An 8,611-nucleotide genomic window follows, 5' to 3' on the forward strand; every position below is an offset into this window, starting at 1 on the left:
CTGAAATGTATCAATAAAGAATTTCTGTAATGATGATAAATGGATAATGCATACTCTTGGTCTATTTGTGTTTTTGTCTTTTACTTGAAAATGCTTACATTTTATGTATGATATTGTATGAATACAGTTGGCTAAGATCTTGGGAGAGATTGTTCCATTGCCAAATGACTTCCATTGTTGCCATTGGTTAAGTATTTTGTAAGTTTACTTTTAATTCCTCTCTGGATAGTCTGTCTCTTCTTTCTTGAGACTTTTAAAGTCTTTTCTTTGCCTTGGACTTCTGCAGTTTCCTACAAGATATCTAAAATTGCATTTCTTGATATCATCACATTAGAATATTTACCATCATATTGGTGATGTCTGGTCACCCACGCCCTGTGTGGGGAGGGAGTAGGTAAACCTCGGAGGTGTGGGCCGGCTGGAAATAAAAAAAATTAAAAAAAAAAAGTCATATTAAGAAATAAACACAAAAGACAAAAGAAAAATATTTTTCAAAGTGGGGGCATAGAAGGGTGGAACAGATCTGATGGGTCTGATCCTAACAAAGGGAAAAAGCCAGGGAATGCTTTATAGTGAAACACACCAGAGGAATTTATGGTGAGGAGGGGGTTCTTCAAGGTAAACAAGAAGCTGGAGGCTGGCCTGATTGGGCACTAATCACTTGCGCAGTAATTGTTCCTCCTCCAGGTAGCTGGCACCTCAAGGCTAGCTGGGACACTAGGATATCTCTCTACCTTCCAGAAGTTGCATTTGAACCTAGGGCTGTCTAAGCCAATAAATTCCACGGGTAAAACATAATTCTCTTTGAGCAGGATGTTTGCCAAGGCAACAAAGCAGTCTCAGATTGGTGAGATTACACGTAGAGTTCTCCAAAGGGTCTACCTCTGCTTTAGAGATGGCTCAGGCACACCCACAGTTCAGTGGCTGCTTCCCATGATGTCTTTTGTAATTTATGGAGAAATAGAATTTATTTCTTCAAACACTCTATTGTCCTCCTAACTCGCCCTACCGTTAGTAAATTTGTTATTCTTCATTCTAATATCCACGTCTTTTAACTTCACTTTTATATGTCCCAACATACTGTCATTCTTGATTTTCTTTTTAGATGTCCTGATCTTTATCTTAACCCATCTTTTGAATCATTAATTACTACAAAAATTGTTTCTTTTCTCAACATTCGAAATCATTCTTTTCCAAAACCACAGTCACTTTAAATAAAGCCATTTTTGTTCAGTTTTGTTAATCTTCCAATTCCTACAGCACTTACTTAGACATTATTTTTCTGTTTAACATATGAAGTCTTTGCAGACATAATTAATTTTTCCTTTCTGTATGCTAGCTGATTTGTTTTTCAATTAGGCTGTATTTTTTAAAAGCAGGTTCTTAGCAAAAGTAGAGAAGCAGAAGTGTGATAATTCCCCATATTACCTCTGCTCCCAAGAAGGCTTCTATCATTAAAACACTCTCCATCAGAGATGTAGAGTTGTTATAACTGATGAAACTGCAGTGACAAACAATTACCACCTGAAGTCCATAGATTATGCTGGGATTTACTGTTTTGATGTTCTATATTCTATGAACTTGGGAAAATATATGATAGATATCCACCAGTGTAATATCATACAGAGTATTTTTACTGCCCTAAAAATCTGTGCTCTGCCTGTTCTGCCTCCCTGTCCTCCAACTCCCGGCAACAACTGACACTATTGTGCATTTACTGATTTTTTTTAAACTGATGTTTTAATATGAGTTTTGTTTGTTCATTAAACCCATTGGTAATTCTCAAGATGTAAATTGGGAATACTTTTTTGAAGAGACGATTGGCTTTTCTTTTGTCAGGAACCAAAAGACTATGGTTTTATGGATAATCTTCACTAAGGTCTTTGGAGAGATTGTCCCATTGCCAGATGACTTCCATTGTTGAAAATGTTCTGCCTTCTTCATGGCTGGTTGTGGGGGACTATTTATTCTTCCCTCTTTCACCTGGACCAAGGTGATGCGCCACATTGTTGCACTTATATGAACACTTCTCTACAGAACCCCTACTTTCCACATGTGCTCAAAGGTCTATGTATATTCCGGTTCATCTCAGGATTTTGTTTAGTTGACATATCGCTGGTTATTTCCCTTACACTTTTAGGTCCTGAAATTATAAAAAGTGTATTTTTATCAAGACTCTGGTATGTTTAGGTTTAAGGTTCTATGCAGTGTATTTACTTAAAGGCTACTAAGTATTTCTTCAGTATTTTCTAATCTGCTGTTTACTCCATTTATTTTGTTTCTAATTTCAATTATTACATTTTTTATTTGGAGATATTATAAATGGATCTCATTAAAAATATTCTAGACTATTTTTTTGATAACACTAGCCTTTCCTAATACATTCAATGTCTTACCTTTACATATAAGTTAAAAGATATTTCTGTTACATTCTGTATTTAATCAGGCAACTTCTGTATACCTTGTGGGTTTGATGGTGCAGTCCAGTCTGAAGAGTTTGCTAACTCACTTATGTGGCTGAGGCCTTATGCTTTGTGTTTTTTTAAAAAGTACAAACTCATGCTTTGTGAATATGAACTCATATTTCCTGGAGATATGCTTTGTAACCTGAGTTTGAAGTGTACTGCTCTGGAGAGGATTTATGTGACTTCTTATAAAAGTCAGGGCCACTTCAACCTGACTACTTTGAACTCAAGTTTTCACTAAGTATTTATTGGAGTGTACAGGTAGGGAGAATTCCTGTGATGAGCACTCTGAGTAGAAACTTGTGGTTTTATTTTCTGGAGGAAGGCTGTTTTATTTTGTTTCACTCTATTGTGTTCTAACAGCAGCCAGAGATACTGTTCCCATTATATCTCTCTGTAGAAAACACATTTCTATATCCTCACCACTGACACAGGGCACTTATTTTTCTATAATCATGTGTTCTTGTATCTGGCTTCAAAAGGTATACTTAACTTCTTTACCACATGTAACATACATTTAAAATCGTTCCCCCTTAGTAGTACACCCATGGTTTTCATTTGCCATAAATAAAAATCTCCGTGATTTTTTAAGAAAGACTTCCCTAAGATCAGCACAAAATAAACTTTACCTATTATTCTGCACTTCTATTCAATCATATATCACACAATGTAAGCATAGTAAGCATAGTTGTCTTCACTTAGAAATCACAAACTAATGTGTGTTTGGGGCTCTGTCTCTCACTGTGGCTTTGCTTACGTGGATTGTAACATGCTGTTCATCCTCCACCATTCATTTTACAGGTCACCATTTCCATGAATTCTTTCCTGAACACCTTCAAACATCTTTCAATTTCCATGTATAAGAAATTTCATTAACTTTCACCACCCAAACCCAGTTAAAGTTAGTTCTTTGTATACTGGCCTTTGCAGAGTCCCCAAAGAGCTGGTCTAAGTGAACATGTGATCTATTCTTTCATTGTATTTGAGTAGATCACTCAATGCTTGTTTTAGTCAGCTTTTTCACTGCTGTGACAAAATGATCTGACCAGAACAATTTTATTTATTCATCTATCTATCTATCTATCTATCTATCTATTGATCTATCTATTTATTTATTGGTACTGAGGATTGAACTCAGAGGCACTGGACCACTGAGCCACATCCCCAGCCCTATTTTGTATTTTATTTAGAGACAGGGTCTCACTGAGTTGCTTACCACCTTGTTTTCGCTGAGGCTGGCTTTGAACTCATGATTCTCCTGTCTCAGCCTTCGGAGCTGCTGGAACTACAAGCCTTCCTGCAACACTATGCTCTGCTCAGAACAATTTTAAAGGAAGAAAAGTTTATTTGAGGGCTCACCGTTTTAGCGGTCTCAGTCCATAGAAGGCCAGCTCCATTCCTCGAGACTCCAAGTGAGGCAGAACATCATAGTGGAAGAGTGTGGAAGAAGGAAGCAGCTTATGTGGCATTCTGGAAGCAGAGAGATTAGAATGGAAACTCTACTCTCCAGATACAAAAAATATATACGCCCCCAAGTCCCACCTCCTCCAGCCACACCCTACTAGTTCAGTTACCACTCATCAGTTAATCCCTATCAGGGGATTAATTCACTGATTGGGTTAAGGCTCTCATAATCCAATCATATCTCCTCCAAACCTTCCTGTATTATCTCACACGTGAGCTTTTGGGGAATACCTCATATCCAAACCATAACAATGCTGGACACTGCACAAGCCTAGGCAATCAGGTTTTAGTTTTGAACAAATGAAAATTTAGATACAGAAATAGTAAAGAAAGTAAAGGGAGTTATAATATTTTATGAAAATGCTGCTAGGTTTTTAAATAAATTAACATCTAGTCATTTCTTCTCCATTGTTTTCCTAACTCATATCATTTAAAAAATAAATAAAATTAAGTAATAGTCCAGTGATTAAACATGTAGGCCAGAAGCAAGAGCCAGAGTCTAATCCCAGCAAATACTACACACTAGCTTAGACTTCAGGTTATGTAGCCTCTTTCATTTTGTTCACTCATTTGTATGATTGGATAATAGATATAATTTAATTAATAGAGTTGTGAAAATTAAATGATTTAATATGCAAAATACTTGGACCAGCATTCAACATGTAAGAAAAAATTAATAAATCCTCAAGTAATAAATAATCATTAAATACTAGGCATTTTATTATTATTATTTTGCTATTATTATTATACAAATCAAGCATCTAGAAGGGGAGAGTCCAGAGTTCATGATCTAAGAACATGAATTACTTTACCCTCTCTTGTTTGTCATTTTTGTTCAATGTATGTGAATAGTTATTTCATTAAAAAAAATCTTTAAAATCCAATGTCTGTACTTTCACTTTTTATTCAAAATTTCCATAACAAAAGCGAGATACAACAGAAGACTTAACAGACTAAACAAAACAACACCACCATATCCATTTCTCATGAGTTCCACATATTCATCAATTTGTCATGTAATTTGTAACGTTTGCCTACAATAATAAGATAAGCAACAGAAACAATAACAACATTAAAAAATCTCATGATTCTAAATAATATATTCATGTAGAATAAGTGAGTACACACCATTTTATAATATACACTTGAATATTTCTTTGAGAATTATGCATGGCTTAGTTCACACTGGCAAACTGGAATTTTTCTCCCTGATACAGACCAAAGAACCATAGGACAAAAAGGGACAGTGCGAGAATAATGTGTTTAGTATTAAGGTCATTGGGTATGTATTTTTCCAATGAATGGTTTTCTGCAATAAGTTATATCTCTTGTTAACATTTGTGTTGTTTCCCATACCAAGCATTCAAAATTTCATAAGTCAATGAAAATAGACCATAAGTTGGAAAAAGAACAATCCTAGGCAATTTTCCTATTGATAGGTTTTATTAAACTTCCTAGTTATTTTTTTCCAATTTTATTTAATGGCTCTTATATATTTTAAATGCATACATATTTTCAACACCAAAAATAAAGATTGTCATTCCTTTCTGCCAAACATTAGCTGAACTGCAGCTGCAGAGAAACACTGCATGGGGATTGTAGCTTTCATTAAGAAGGGTGCGGAGTGTACCAAGCTACTGCCTTGGTACACTCTATATGCCTCAGCCACTGTTCTCTGCTTCTGGCTTCCACTAACCTCTTAGGTTATTATAGTCAATCTATCTCTTAATCATGCCAGATTTGGATTCTGGGAAAATAGGGAAGTTCAGATGACTATTATGAAAATTAATATAACCACCGAAATAATGTCATACAAAATTACCCAGCTCCTAGCATGTTTTGGTTCTTCCATGTATATACTAAACATAAATCAATAAAATAAAATTAGAGTTTGGGGTTTTTGAGAAATTAAAAGTAAGTTTACCTAGCTACATTAAACTTCTATAAAACTTTGGTAGCTCTTTATTCACTCAGAAAAATGGACCATTAATCCCGTTGAATCAAAATCTCTCTTGCATCGTGGATTGATAGAAGAAATTAGAAACTAGAATCTGAAACCTGCATTTATATTGCTCAGATAATTTGAGTAAAATGGCCTTTTCCCTAGTGTAAAGACAGAATTTTTATTAACCAAAACTTACTATCTACTCAGATTTGAAAGGGATGGTTTTAGATATGAATTTAATGGCACAAATTGGAAAATCCTATGACTAAGCTCTAAGATACTTTGTGTCACAGAAGCCATGGAGTGTCACTTAAATGTGTAAGTGGCATGATAAACCTCCCACTCTCCTAAGAATAGAGTTATAGCTGGACCCTGTTATCTCCCAACCCGAAGGTACAGTATGATAATGATACCACTTAACACTGGTGCTGAACTGGTGGGGGGTAGGAAAAGCTGCAAGCATTTTAACTAGAAAGAAAATCAAATTAAAATATTAATTTACTGATTAATATAACATTAGCTGACCTATTTTCTCCAGCTTGTTAAACAACAAAGACTTGTGAAGCTAAATAACTGCCTAAAAGATAAATGTTTTAAGAATTCCCAAGGAGGTGCTTAGCTTCTTTTTAAACACCATTAAAGAAATGCCTTGCATATATCAGGCAGTTTTATTTTTTCTGTGTTAAAACATCCTGTTTACATTTATTAATGCAGTCTAAAAAGTTAGGATTTGATTAGGAGGCTCCCTCTTGTTAACAACTAAGACCAATGGATGGAAGTTTCCTTACCCTTAGTGACTCATTGTAGAATTCATGAGAATTAAATGTCTTTTAAGAAAGTGAATCAGGTCACACTTGGAAATTTATTTTCTTAAACTATTCATAAATTGAGATAATATTGATTTTAAAAATAGAAACCAGCAAAATGCTGTCTGCATTCTCATAGCCCCAGGATCCCAGAAGTTCAAGTTGATCTTCAAAGACATCAAAGAACAGAGAACTGGCTTTTGTTCTGAGAGTTGAGTTCCTAGGACAGTTCTGTTACTAGTACCACGCACGACTACACTACATTTTTCTTTATAACATAAAGAAGTTTTGAACAAAATTTCTAAGTCTTTCTTTTTTTTTTTCTTTAAGCACAAACACATTTGTTTACTAACCAAAGGGATGATCTTAGTTAAACCAACACTTTGAAATAGTCACATGTTAAATGTTTATGATAGAGATAACTGAAGCAGAAGTCTGGAGATTTGCTCATTGAACTGAGCTTCTTCATTCTTGTAGCTAATTCTGTCCAAAGTCATAATGGAATTTTTATTCTACTTTCTCATAGACATTATTCATGACACACTTCACCACTAACTTCCCATATTTCAATTTTCTTGTTATTGTACTTTCCTTCCCATCCCATTTCTGATGCTGAACCAACCAACCACTGACAAAGGTGTAGACTCTGAGTTTTTCTGACATCAGCTCTAGTTTCTTCAAACTTCTGTTTCAGGGTACAAGAAAACTGTGTTGTTTTCAAAGTGCTTTCATTTTCATGTTGAGCTTCTGGTCTTCAAGGGTAATGACACAATCTGATTTGGCCATCACACCCATTTTCCGCATAGTCAGTCCCACTCCTAGTTCTTTCATGTAGTCATCAAAGCATTTGCTGTGAACCAGGTGCCATCTTCCCTCCAGACACTGACCTGTGACCATGGTGGGTGTGGGCAGGCTGATGAATGCAGTGAGGGGAGCGACTCAAAGGTGAACAGCATGCTTTCTAAGTATCTCCTGAGCTGCAAATCGCAAGCAATTTGGTCAATCAAGAAATAAAATAAAACTCACTTTGACTTGGCACATTCTGATGCATGGTCTAAAGAAAGCTGAATGGTTATCTTAGAATTAAAACAATGGGGGTCACTGCAGGAAAGTAAATGGTTAAGATGGGGTGCAATCAGTAAAGCATAAATGCTAAAGGTTTTGATAAGTGGGTTACTCAAGTGATAGATGGTTGAGAGTAAAACAAAAAAGAAAATTTAAGTTATCTCAGTTCTTCATAGTATTATATTGGTTAATAATCAATTCTTAACATAATTTGGAGATAAGCCTGACTCTTTACTTCGCATTTTTGTTGAATCTATGTCATTTAACATAAGAACACTTATATTTTAAAGCCAGTTTTGACTGTTGGAGACTTTGTAAAAGTCTCCTCAAATGATAAGGAAAATTTAGTTTCTCTCTCTGAGTTTTAAACCATAAAACCTACAGAACTATCAATTTCTTCTTTTTTTTTTCATTTGAGTTTTTAAAGTTTCAGTTCAATAATATATGTTTCAAAAATAGCGTTTTTGTTTTTCTCAACTTCTAAAGAAGGTTGTTGCTTTCTCAGTAACTATTTCAATGTCCTTGTTCATTTGGTTTGGCTTATACAATATCACTGGAGACTTTCTGAGATCCAAGGATTTGTGTCAGTTATTAAGCCTTCCTTTCAGACTCTTTGTCTCTGTCTCCATTACACACACACACACACACACACACACACACACACGCCTTTTAAAAATTGGCTACAAGAGCTACCTATCATGTACAAGTACACACACCCTTGAACTAATGTGTCTAAAAAAAAAATCAGTAACACCTAAGTGGAAAGAAAAAAAAAAAAGATCCCTGATATTTAATGTTTACCGATTTCCATGGTATAAATATTCTCATTATGACTTATCTTAAGGTAATGAGATAACATCACTAAA

At 35.0% G+C, this 8,611-nt stretch overlaps 1 pseudogene; it reads right to left on the reverse strand.

Annotated features, from left to right (window-relative positions):
- Positions 1 to 7,187: 7,187 nt before the first annotated feature.
- On the reverse strand, positions 7,188 to 7,577 carry LOC107152641 (annotated as a pseudogene).
- Positions 7,578 to 8,611: the final 1,034 nt, after the last annotated feature.

Source organism: Marmota marmota, unplaced genomic scaffold, assembly GCF_001458135.2.
Source record: "Marmota marmota marmota unplaced genomic scaffold, marMar, whole genome shotgun sequence".
Taxonomy (NCBI): domain Eukaryota; kingdom Metazoa; phylum Chordata; class Mammalia; order Rodentia; family Sciuridae; genus Marmota; species Marmota marmota.